Raw genomic sequence first — 13826 nt, forward strand, 5'->3', positions numbered from 1 at the left:
CTTGGGCTAATGCTCAAAGATGTTAAACTATAATTCATTATTGTTGTACAAGATCTCTTACGAAATAGATGTCTAGTTAGTAGAATGGGATTTTGCACTTAGATGAAGAGCTTGTTTTGATAAATGAACCTTTAGTTCTTTAAAAAGAAAGGTTAACCAAACTAGTTTTGTGGCTGCATTTGCAAGACAACGAAATTTGCCTCTGTATTTGATTTAGATACATTGTGCTGTTTTTTTTTACACCTAAGTAACCAACTTTCCACCAAAGTATACACATAAGCATGAAGTTAATCTTCTCTACCAACAAGATATGATGCCCTGTCAGCATCTGCTAAGGCTTATACTGAGAAGTTAGTTGGTCTTTTTAGTAATAGACCACATTTTAGAGTTCCTTTAAGATATCGAAGAATTCTTTTTACAGCTTGTCAATGAGATAATTTGGGTTGTTCGTAAATTGATAAACCCGATTAATAGAATATGAAATTTTTGGTCTTGTGATTGTGGTATATTGTAAAGCTCCTACAATGCTTCTATATGTGTGAGGATTTTCAAAGTTTTCACAGAACTGATCATAGAGGAGTAATGGGGTTTGCATTAAGCATTTTGGTTTTGTGTAGTAGGTCAGTAATGTACTTTTATTGAGATAAAAATAGTCCACCATCTTGTGGATAAGAGACTTCTATTCTCAAAAAAATAGTTGAGTTGCTCTAGGTCTTTTAAAGAGAAAGTAGCATTCATTTGATAAATCAATTTATTGATATCATGGTTTGAGGAGCCAGTGATGACAATGTCATCTACATGTATGAGAATGTAGTAGGAAGTATGATTTCTCAATTTCATGAATAGTGAGGAATCTGCTTTTGAATTTGTGAATCCTTAGAAAAGAAGAAAATTTTTGAGTCTGTCAAACCATGCTCTTGAAATTGTTTTAAGCCTGCAAAGCTTTCTTTAGTTTTCATACTATAGGTTTTTGGGAATTGTTCTTAATGGTGAAGCCAACTGGTTGTTCCATAAACACTTCTTCCCTTAGAATGCCATGAAGAAAGGCATTGTTTATGTCTAGTTACCGAATTTTCCAGTTATGAGCGAGGGTTATGGTTAATATTACTCGAGTGGTTATAAGTTTAATGACAGTGTTGAATGTTTCTGAGTAATCTATATTAGAAGTTTGATGGAACCCATGGGCTACTAGACGTGCTTTGTATCTCGAGATGGAGCTATCTGAATTCTTCTTTATCTCGAATACCCATTTGCAGCCAATTATTTTCTTGTTTTAAGGCATGGGGACTAGATCCCATGTATTGTTTTTCATTAGAGACTTATATCCATCATTCATTGCTTCAACCCATTTTGGACATTTCAAAGTTTCTTTAGCTGAAAAAGGTCCTTTATCAACATATTCTGTGAGATAAGCTTTTGGTTTTCTGATGCCATTCTTTGATCTTGTAACCATTTGGTGTAAGTTGGTAGTATTACAGGTTTGTGAGGATGGAATAGGTTCAGTTGGTTGGTTTAGGGTGGTTTGAGTGGAATTTGGTGAGTTTGGGCAATGAGTTGTTTGGTCGAAGGAGATGAGTTGAGTATGACTAGGTGAATTTGTAAGGTTATTATCTTGAATGGGTGTGATAATATTTTTTAGAAGGATTGTTTTGGATTGTTGGTTGAGATGTCCGGGTAGGTACAGAGAGATGATGTAGGTTTGTGTGGATGGTTATAAGTTGTGGGTGTTTCTGAGGTAAAGGGGAAAACATGTTTATCGAATATAACATGTCTATAAATGAAGACTTTTTCGGATTGGTCTAGACATGTATATCCTTTGTAATTAGATTGTATCCAATAAAAATGCATGGAAAATATCCCATTTGAAGTTTGTGATGGTTTATAAGGTCTAAGATAGGAAAATCAAAGGAAGCCAAATATTTTTAGAAATGAGTAGTCTAATGTTATGTGAAATAGTATCTCCAATGGGCTTTTTTCATGAAGGACATCAGATGGTAGTTTGTTTATTAGAAAGACTACACAAGAGAAAGCAGCATCCCAGAAGTTTAGTGGTAAGAAAGAGTGAGATAAAAGGGTGAGGCCTATTTCTACAATGTGTCTATGTTTTCTCTCTACTATACCATTTTGTTATGAAGTGTAGGGGCATGTGACTCGATGAATTATGTCATTGGATTTTAGAATAGGAGTGAATGAACAATATTCACCTCCTCCATCACTTTGCAAGGATTTGATTTTGGTATTAAGTTTGTGGTTTTCAACAATGTTTTTGAATTCTAAAAAGGCTTTTATGGCTTCTGATTTGAATTGGAGAAAGTAAAACTAGGTATGACTATTGAATAAGAAATTTTGGAACCAATTACAAATTGCCACGTCATTTACTAAAATAATTGTATTTTGGATTAATCAAAAATTGGCATGAGTCCCAAATTAAATTTAAAGACAAATTGGACAATTCTAATGATGTCACATGTCATGACAATTGGATCAAATTAATTATTTTAGTTTAATTAAATATTATTTACTTGGGCTAAAATTCAATTGAGCCAAAAAAATAAGCTTAATTTAGCCTAAAATTAAATATGACCCAAATCCATGTGATTTAGTCCATGGGTATGGTCTATGGACCAGACCAGACCCAAGTTCATAAAAGCCCACTAGGGAACTCTATAAATAGAGGAGCTATCTTCATTTGTGGGGTTGGAAATTTTTTACTCTAGAAGGTTTGGAGAGAATTCTCCCAAGAGCTAGAAGACTCCCAACTTCTGAAGCCGACCACCCTCGAAAATTGAAGCTCCCCACCCTCGAAAATTGAAGCTCCTTTGAAGATACAAGCTTTCTTCCAAGACTCCAACTTCAAGAACATCACGTGCTCCGCTTTCTTAAATCAAGCGTAAGCATCCAGCCTGGAGAGAATCAGAGGATCAAATTCTAGAGATCGAACCACATCGCATCAAATCAACATAAATACAACATCAACACAAACTCAACTCCACGAATCAAATTTCTCCAAAAATCTCGTGTGAACAAATTGGCTCGTCTAGTGGGACATCTCTACCTCTCATCTCTCTCTTGTCATCCAAATCTACAAGAAAATCAATCTCATCAAAGAAAGCTACATCCAAATCTTCTGCTGCAAGTGACTCTTACACTGGACTTGTCACCCAAAGTCACTTAAAGAGAAGCATGCAAGAACAAGAACAAGGTTCTGTCCTCAAGAAGAAAAGTTTGGAACAACTGATAGAATCTCCTAAAGGCGGGATCATCATCAGAGAGAATCCTTTGTTCAACAACTCTACGTCTGCTTCTAATCTATCAGAGAAAGAATGACACCTTGAAGTAGTGTCTATCATGATGATAGATGGGACAGCTGAGGCAACCATGGCAGAGATGGAGAGGAAAATAAATTTCCTAATGAAAGTTGTTGAGGAGCGAGATCATGAAATCGCCGCCTTGAAAGATCAAATGAAGGCTTGTGAAACTGCAGAGTTAAGCAAAACTCCTACTATCAAAGCTAATGATAAAGGAAAAGCTATGTTGCAGGAAAATCAGACGTAGCAGTCTATGTTTGTCGCCTCCCTATCAGTCCAACAACTATAGAATATGATTACAACTTCCATTAGAGCTCAATATGGAGGACCGTTGCAAACTTCTTTCATGTACTCTAAGCCATACACCAAAAGAATTGACAACTTGAGAATGCCGCTTGGGTACCAACCTCTAAAATTTTAACAATTCGATGGAAAGGGAAACCCAAAACAGCACATTGCCAGCTTTGTCGAAACATGCGAAAATGCAGGATCAAAAGGAGACCAACTAGTCAAACAGTTCAATCGAAGCTTAAAAGGAAATGTTTTTTAGTGATATACTGATCTAGAGTCAGAAGTAATTGACGATTAGGAACAGTTGAAAACAGAGTTTCTCAACCACTTCTATATCACTAGACGTGTCGTCAGCATGATGGAGTTGACAAATACCAAACAGCGGAAGGGAGAGCCAGTCATTGACTATATAAATTGATGGAGAGCTCTAAGCCTGAATTGCAAAGACAAGCTCACAGAACTGTCTGCAGTGGAGATGTGCACCCAAGGTATGCATTGGGAACTTCTCTATGTTTTATAGGGAATAAAAGCTCGCACGTTTGAAGAATTGACAACTCACGTTCATGATATGTAGCTGAGTATCGCCAACAGAGGAGCAAAAGATTTCTTAATTCAAAGAACGATGAGTGACAAGAATGAAATCAATGATACTAAAAAGATTACAAATAGTGTCCTAAAGGAGTCTATGGTTGTTCAAGAGACTCCATTGAAATCTTTCTCTAAAAGAAAAGAAACAAAACATGAAAGAAATTGTGATGATGATGAAAAGCGACGCCCAACTCTTAAAGAAAGACAGAAAAAAGTTTATCCCTTTTCTGACTTTGATGTTGCAGACATATTGAAGCAATTAATAGAGAATCAACTTATTCAGTTGTCGGAATGTAAACGACCAGAACAAGCAGGAAAAGTAGATGATCCTAACTACTGCAAGTATCATCGGGTCATTAGTCACCCTGTTGAAAAGTGCTTCGTGTTGAAGGAGCTAATTCTAAAGTTGGCTCGTGAAAATAAGATTGAGCTCGATATTGATGAAGTAGCTCAAACGAATAATGTTGCAGTCAAGATGACTTCAAGAGTTCTGCCATCAATGTTGCTTTATGATCAAAGAGAAAGTTTGATTCAATTTGGGACTTTTGAACCTATACTTGTTTGATTCAATTTGGGACTTTTGAACCTATACTTGTTTGATTCCAACAAAAGATCATGACGACGAACTCTCAAAACAAAGAAGAGCCTATTGAGGATGATAACAAAGAATAGATAGTCGTGACTCGTCAAAAAGGGAGACAAACAAATTCTATTCAAATGAAGTCATGCTTCCATCAAAAGCATTCAAAAGGAAACATCTCTCATAAAAATAAGGGAAAAAGAAACAAGAAGATGTCGAAGCCTAGGCCTATCAAAGGAAAAGACGAGGGTTTCCTCCAACCTCAATGGTCGATAACTTTGACAGAATTCTTTCCAAGAAGCTTCCTTAGGGATAATCCAAAAGAAATATTAGAAGTCACTGCATGTCATGCTGTCAGCTTAGTAGAAGTCGACAACTATGCGTCTTCTGAAGAAGTCGACAATTCAAATGAAATTAAGCAAAGGACTTCTGTCTTTTATTGTATCAAGCCTTCAACTACTCGATCTTCAGTCTTTCAAAGATTGAGTATGGCCACAAAAGAAGAAGAAAATCAATGTCCAACGTCTACTTCCACTCGATCTTCAACTTTCAAAAGGCTAAGTATCACCACATCGAAAAAAGATCGACCTTCAACTTCTGCTTTTGATCGTCTAAAGATGAAAAATGATCAATAACAAAGAGAGATGAAAATTTTGAAGACAAAGTTATTCCATAAAGAAAACAATGATGACGGTAAGATTCACAGTCGTGTCTCATCACGCATGAAGAGGAAGCTATCTGTTGACATAAGTATAGAAGGCTCCTTGACAGTGAAGCCAAGACTTATAATATTCACCAATTCAACAAACGAAGAGGGTGAACAAATCCTTGATGAAAATATGAGCTACTAAACATGCAAAGCTTTTTATCGCAAGAGCCTAAACTGCATGGTGCTTCTAGCCCACAAGAGCTTAAAAGGTGAATGGCCAAAAAAAAAAATTGAACTACGTAATGACTTGATCCCTATATTATAGAGTGTATATAGGCAGCTTAAGGGAAACTTTAAGTTCAGTCCAGTTAAAAAATAAATTAATTGAACTACGTTATGAATTGATCCCTATATTAAAAAGGGTATGTAGGTAGCTTAAGGAAAACTTTAAGTTCAGTCTAATAAAAAAAACTCAAATTGAACTACGTTATGACTTAATCCCTATATTATAAAGGGTACGTAGGCAACTTAAGGGAAACTTTAAGTTCAATCTAATAAAAAAAAAAACTCAAGTCGAACTATGTTATGACTTGATCCCTATATTATAAAGAGTACGTAGGCAACTTAAGGGAAACTTTAAGTTCAGTCCAGCAATAAAAAAACTCAGTTGAGAAGAATGGAAAACAAGAGTAGTGTCACGATCACATAAAGCATGACACTAGCAATTGATGGTTTTCATTCTCATTAAAGAATATCAACTTAAAGTTGAAGATGCCCTGTTGAAGGCAATATAACAAATAAAAAAGGTGCTGCACTAGGAGAAGGGTGGCATCATTCTTATGAAGTTCAACACTCCATCGCCAAGTTTAGAAGTTCCTTAAAATCAAATTATGGGGCTTTGTTAATGTTTCTTAAAATTTAAGTTCACAGAAGTTTAAAAGTTCCTCACAATCAAATTCTGAGGCTTTATTGATGTTTCTTTAAATTCGAGTTCAAAAATTTCATAAAGGTTCATTCAAATGCAAGGTTGGAGACTTCACCAATGCTCTACCGACTTTGAGGATTGCACTATTAATTTTCCATGTACAAGATCGAAGGTTTCATCGATGTATCCTCATATTCAAGCTTGAAGGCTTCATTGACACTTTCTCATATTTAAATTCAAAAGTTTTGTCTTCTTAAAAAAAAAACCTTTCATCATTGTCTTTCCAAGCAAGTTTGAAGACTTTAGGCTTCATTGATGCAGAGGCGGCTTTGCCTCCTCTAAAAGAAATGTCAATGCAAAAAAAAAAACTCTACCTCATTTCTAATATGTTGTAGCCTTGAGAGGACGACGACGGTGCAGCTCATCTTTGCTTCTTCAAAAAGACGTTGATGGTATAATTTTTCTTCCATCTCTCCAAACAACGAAGGTGTTCGATCACTCCTACCAAGGTAGTGGATCTAACAGCAAAAGTCTAATCGTCCCCTAACAGAAGTTGGATCGCTGACGGCGGAGTCACCTCTCCAAACGATGAAGGCTCTCAATCGCTCCTACCAAGGCGGTGGATCTGACGGCAAAAGCCCGATCGTTCCCCAATAGAAGTTGGATCGCTAGCAGTGGAGTCACCTCTCCAAACGATGAAGGTGCTCAATCACTTCTACTAGGATGGTGGATCTGATAACAAAAGCTCGATCGTCCCCCAGTAGAAGTTGGATCGCTAACGATAGAGTTACCTCTCAAAATGACGAAGTGTCCGATCACTCATACCAAAGCAGTGGATCTAACGAAAAAGTCCCGAAGTTGGATCTTGACGACGGAGTCACCTCTCTAAATGACGAAGGCTCTCGATCGCTTCTACCAAGGCGGTGGATCTAACGGTAAAAGCCTGATCATCCCTCAATAGAAGTTGGATCGTTGAGGCAGAATCACCTTTCCAAACGACGAATGTGTCTGATAGCTTCTATTAGGGCGGTGGATATGACGGCAAAAGCCCGATCGTCCCCCAGTAGAAGTTAGATCGCTGACGACGGAGTCACCTCTCCAGACGATGGAGGTGTCTGATCGCTCCTACCAGAGCGATGGATCTAATGACAAAAGCCCAATTATCCCCTAGTAGAAGCTGGATTACTGACGGCGGAGTCACCTCCGCAAACGATTGCGAAAAAAAAAAAAGAATAATAAAAAAAGAGGAAAGAATAAAAAATCTTCACATTTTGAAGACATGTTTGGAAGCAAAAAAAGAGGCACAACTTTAGTTTCTAAAAAAAAGGAGATAGAGAGTTAAAAAAAATTATTATAAAAGAAAAAAAAAAGACAAGATAAGTTTTTTTTTCTCTCATACCTTTGTTCTACTTGATAAGGAAAGAATACGAGTATATTTATAAGGCTTGTGTTCAGTTTTTAATAGGATTTAGAATGATTTTAAAATTTTAAATAATAAAATAAAAATAAAATTCAAATATCTTATGTTATTTTATTTTTGAATAAAATCTCGGATTTCACTTTTGAGATATTCAAACATATTTTTTAAAAAATAAAATAAAATCTCGAATTTCACTTTTTTAGATAATTAAAGTATTTAAATATTTCAAAATTTAGATTTTACCTCCATTTTTATCTCAAATTTTTACCTCCATAAATCTAATTTTATCCCAAGAATGAGGTCTTGTATTTATCTTAAAATTAAATCTGACTATTTTATTCCAAAATTAAAATTGATCATTCCAAACTTTTGTGCATCCTTAAGACAAATTAAGATATGGTAGAAACCCAATCCTTATCTCATATTAAAATATGGTTTCAAATTTTATAAAAAAATCATCATCAAATTTAAGTTTTTATTCTTGAATCAAAATAAGCTAAGGATAAAATCTTAAACTTTTCTCAAATTAAGAATTGGTCATATTACAATATTTATTTCAAATTTAAATCAAACTCATGTACTAGATTCATAGTTTGATTAATTCGATATGTCAAATTGAGCAAAAAAAACTCGTATTTAGACTTTAAATTTATCTTTTCGAGATTCACCCACCTATACAAGCATAAATCTCGAAAGGGGGCATTGAAATTTTGGAACCAATTACAAATTTTCATGTTATTTACTAAAATAATTGTATTTGGGATTAACTAAAAATTGGCATGTGTCCCAAATTAAATTTAAAGACAAATTGGACAATTCTAATGATGCCACATGTCTTTATTTCGATAATTGCATCAAATTAATTATTTTGGTTCAATTAAATATTATTTACTTAGGTTAAAATTCAATTGAGCCCAAAAAATAAGTTTAATTTAGCCCAAAATTAGATATGACCCAAATCCATGTGATTGAGTCCATTGGTATGGTCTATAGACCAGACCCAAGTCCATAAAAGTCCACCAAGGAACTCTATAAATAGAGGAGTTATCTTCATTTGTGGGGTTGAAAATTTTTTACTCTAGAAGGTCTAAAGATAATTCTCTTAAGAGCTAGAAGACTCCCAACTCCTGAAGTCGACCACCCTTGAAAATTGAAACTCCTTTGAAGATACAAGCTTTCTTCCAAGACTCCAACTTCAAAAACATCATGTGCTCCGCCAAGAACATCACGTGCTCCACTTCCTTAAATCAAGCGTAAGCATCTAGCCGAGAGAGAATCAGAGTATCAAATTCTAGAGATCGAACCACATCGCATCAAATCAACATAAATACAACATCAAGACAAGTTCAACTCCACGAATCAAATTTCTTCGAAAATCTCGTGTGAACAATGACGAGAAAACATGTCTACAAAGGTGATATAGTAGAGAAATCCATTTCTGGTTATGGTATGTGAAGGACCCCATAGATCAGTTTGGACAAGTTCAAGTAGTGATGAATATGTAGTGTTTGAGTTGAGAAAAGGTAATTTATGGATTCTTACAGTGACATATGAATGACAGATTGAAGTAGTTTCATTTGAATGTGGTAAGAGAATGTTACATTTATGTAGTATTTTATTTACAATAGCAGTAGAGGGGTGACCTAACCTATTATGCCATAGTGTTTGAATATCATATTTGAGAAAGAAGTGAGTGGTGGACAACATTAGAGCAGTTGATTTATCAAGCCATAGTGTTCAAGTAGTGATGAATATCTAGTGTTTAAGTTGAGAATAGGTAATTTATGGATTCTTACAGTGACATATGAATGACAGATTGAAGTAGTTTCATTTGAATGTGGTAAGAGAATGTTACATTTATGTAGTATTTTATTTACAATAGCAGTAGAGGGGTGACCTAACCTATTATGTCATAGTGTTTGAATATCATATTGAGAGGGAAGTGAGTGGTGGATGCCATTAGAGTAGTTGATTTATCAGGTTGAGATTTGCATGTTGTAGCTGGCTTGAAGTTGGGATGCCATTAGGGTTTTCTTCCTCTTTCATGATTTTCATTGTTACCATTGCTTCGGCATCCTCCGTTGTTGTCATTATTTTGCCACTGGTTCCATTGGTTTCGCCCTTACTTCTTTGGTCTGGATTTGGTGTAAGGTTCAACATTTCCAGAAACAAGATTTGCAGGTGGTTGTGTTCCATCAACGTTCACCATTGAGTTTTTTTCAAATCTGCTTTCATGGTTCATTAGTAATGAAATAATTTCTTGCAGAGGTTTGGATTTTGATTTTGCAGAAATTGCTGAGATGATGGAGTCATATTTGGAACCCAATTCAGAAAAAATACATGTAATATGTTCTTATAGAGAAATATGGCAGCCTACCTCATTCAAGACTAAAACAAGATTCTTTATTTTGGCACTGTAATCTTTGATTGACTGATTTCCTCTATTCATGTTATGTAATTGTCCCTTCAACTGTAAAATCTTTGTTATGTTTGATGTGGAGTAGGTTTGTTCTAATGTTAGCTAGATTTCGCTTGTCGTGTTGCATCCGATCATTTGAGTAACAATGTCTTCATTCATTGATCCCATTAGCCATCACTACTAAAATAGACTCTCTTGACGTTTTTAAACTGTCAAGCATTATTATTTTTGCTAGTTTTAAAATCGTCATTGAAGCCAATGTCAAAAAAGTCAAAGTTTTTGACAATTGATAAAAACGTCAAGAATAGTGAATGTTGACGTTTTATAAACGTCAAGTATAAAAATTTTTATGATAGTTTAAAATCGTCAAGAGTATAAGTGTTCATGATAGTTTAAAACCGTCAAGAATATAAGTATCCATGACAAAAACAGTCAAGATTATGTATGTTTATGACATTTAATAACTGTCAAAAGTATGAGTTTATAAAACGTCAACGTTATTTATTTATGATTTTAGATGAGTAGTTGAAGTTTTGATCATGAACTTTTGTTTTACCTTCCAATTTAATTTAAGAAATTTTATTTTCCTTGAAATAGTAATGACCTTAGCTTAGTATAAAGAGTTGGGTCGTTACAAAAACATTAGTTGAGAGTGTGAGATGCTTACTATCTGAGTCACAGTTGCCACAGTCCTTTTGGGGCGAAACATTAAATACAGTTGTACATGTTTTGAATCTCATACCATGTGTTCTATTGGGATCAGAAGTTCTGAACAGAATATGGTCAAGTAAGGATATATTTTGCAGTCACCTACATGTCTTTGGTTGTAAAGCTTTAGTTCATGTACCTAAAGATGAGAGATCAAAGCTTAATACAAAAACTAAACCATGTGTGTTCTTTGGCTATGGCCAAGATGAGTTTGGTTATAGATTATATGATCCAATTAAAAAAAAAAACTCATAAGAAGTTGAGACGTTGTATTTGTTGAAGACCAAACAATAGCAGACATTGAGAAAATAGATGAACCAAAGTCTAAGCATAACGATAATCTGATTGATTTGAGTTCAACTTCTTTGACACATCCTTCTACACAAATAGAAGATGAGGTTAAGAATGAACAACTTTTTGATACAAATGAAAGTTTTGAACAGGTTGGGGCAGAGGATAGTATTTAAAAACAGTTAGCAGAAATAGTTGTTCGTACAAATGTTTCACTCAGAAGATCTGTCAGAGATTGACGTCCATCAACTCACCTAATGAATATTTGCTATTGACTAATGGGGGAGAACTTGAGAGTCATCGAGATAGGAATGCCCTTAGTATACCGAGGAGAATTAGAAATCACTCAATCTCAAGCCTACTATTTTTTAAACTAAAAAGGAACCAATTCATCCTTCAAGATAATAACCAACAATACTTCCACGTTACCCTACACATCGGGAAACCAATCAAGAAATTGCCTCGAAAGAAAGACAAAACTCCACAAATTAGCCCATCTCGGAAAACCAATCAAGAAATGGCCTAAAACGAAAGATGAAACCCCACAAATTAGCCCATCAAAGAACAAGTGCATAGCTCAATAACACCCTCAAGTGAAATGACCACCTTCCACAACCTCCAAAACCACTTAATTTAGTAATGTTATATTTAATTTAAACTTAATATTATCATTAATTTGGCCTCTGTACCTATTTGTTCTTTTATCTTTTAGACTGATTATTTTATTTAGTCAATAAAGTAAAAAATACATTTCTTTTTTAATTAAACACTCGTTTTAGAGTGTATGTATTCAAATGAAACTCCAGGGATTGATCTTCACTCTAACACTTTTACTTTCCATCATGAAGATCTAATCAAGTTTTAAAAAAAGGACAAGAGAAAAACACAATCTCTTGCAAGAACATTATCATGGATCAAAACATACTACTTTAATTTATATAACTATAAAAATTTTCTAATTCAGATACCTTAGCTTTTATTTTTTATATGAGGATTTTATTGTATTATCGTATAAGTTAAACTTATAAAAAGTCTTTTGGAAAAGGAGGTCAAACAGAAAGGGGAAGTCCAAGAATAAGGTTGACCAAAGCTCTCGACGTTGAGTTTTAGATTTCTTTTTATCCCTAGAGTTTTTGTTATTACAATGAATATGGGGTATTCAGAGTGTGAAAACTGAAGTGTTTCACGACCACTTAAAATAAAACCTTTTTTAAAAAGTTTCAAAAGCCTATTTAAATAAAAAATAACTTTTGAAATACTCTTTTATCTTCTAGTCAATCCAAACGATCCACCTAATTAAATTTCTTAGCTTCCAAAATGAGTATATGATAAATTATAATTATTTACTTTGTCACCAACAACTAAAACCATTGTCATTGGTAAGGAAAAAAAATCTAGAGTAGTACAAAACATATAAATAACATAAATTTCATTATAAAATGGACAGATGAAACATTTTGTGTGAAATCATCACAAAAATTGACCCACATAGGCTATACCAATCACAAATCAACCACAAGAAAAAAAAGAAATATAGATGGTCCATATAACTCAAATACAAGCTTCAGAAACTGTGATTTATAAATCCACACAAGCACTTGTAATTCTTAAACTTTAAAATCCTCTCAAACATTTTATTTTGTTTGTTTGGATTTCAAAATACCTCCAAAGACAAATATATTAATATAAGTCACAAACATATTAGCTTAATTAGAAAAATGACAAAATTGCTTAGGTAAGGATTTGAGTGCAAAAACCACTCTTTCAAATATTTTGTTGAGTTTAAAGAATTAATTGAAAAATAAAATAGGGATATTTGTAAAAGTAACAAACATATTTATGATAATGGAACTCATGTCACTACATTCTTTAAATTGCAAAAGTAGTAAATTTGAAAGCGAATAACCCTTTGATAGACGTCTGATATCATTAATTATTGTTATATTTTTCATATGCTATTAGCTATTTTTTTCTAAATCTTTTTGTCATTTGATGCAATTTCCCCCAAAGAAATTTGTAGCATTCTATTCCTTACATATATTCATCATAGTTTATACAATTTATAAAATAAATATTCACCTACTTCCAACAAGTCGTTGTAGTATAGTGGTAAGTATTCCCGCCTGTCACGCGGGTGACCCGGGTTCGATCCCCGGCAACGGCGTTTTTTTTTTTTTTTTTTTTATTTTGTTTCCTTTTTTTTAAAAAAAAAAATTATTTGTTTTTTATATCCACCGATTTGGGGAGAAATTATGAGAGTAGGGTTACAATATAATGATTATTATTGTGGTATTATTATAACATGTCTTTGGGGGAAAATTATTATTGTAGTATTATTATAATATATGTTTGGGGAAAAGAATTATTATTGTAATATTATTATAGCATATCCATAAATTTCACAATTTTTGATTTTTTAAACTATTCCTAAAATAATGGATATCTTCTTAATACCCGACCTGCTACATCAAACTAAAACATGAGAGCTACAGAAAACGCATAGTAGAGTAAAAAGAAAAACAGATAACCATTATTGAATCTATGAAGTATACAACAACCATAAGTCTATGATTCCCATCATAATTTTACTCCATACAAATTGTACGAAGTAAAATAGAAATATAATGTTTGAATTTGTAAAATAAAA

The 13826-nt window shown here is 33.8% G+C and overlaps 1 non-coding gene across 1 annotated transcript; it reads left to right on the forward strand.

Annotated features, from left to right (window-relative positions):
* Positions 1 to 13271: 13271 nt before the first annotated feature.
* On the forward strand, positions 13272 to 13343 carry TRNAD-GUC (transfer RNA aspartic acid (anticodon GUC)). Its single transcript has one exon. It is a non-coding gene; the product is annotated as a tRNA-Asp (tRNA).
* The last annotated feature ends 483 nt before the right edge of the window (positions 13344 to 13826 follow it).

Source organism: Cucumis melo, chromosome 11, assembly GCF_025177605.1.
Source record: "Cucumis melo cultivar AY chromosome 11, USDA_Cmelo_AY_1.0, whole genome shotgun sequence".
Lineage (NCBI taxonomy): Eukaryota > Viridiplantae > Streptophyta > Magnoliopsida > Cucurbitales > Cucurbitaceae > Cucumis > Cucumis melo.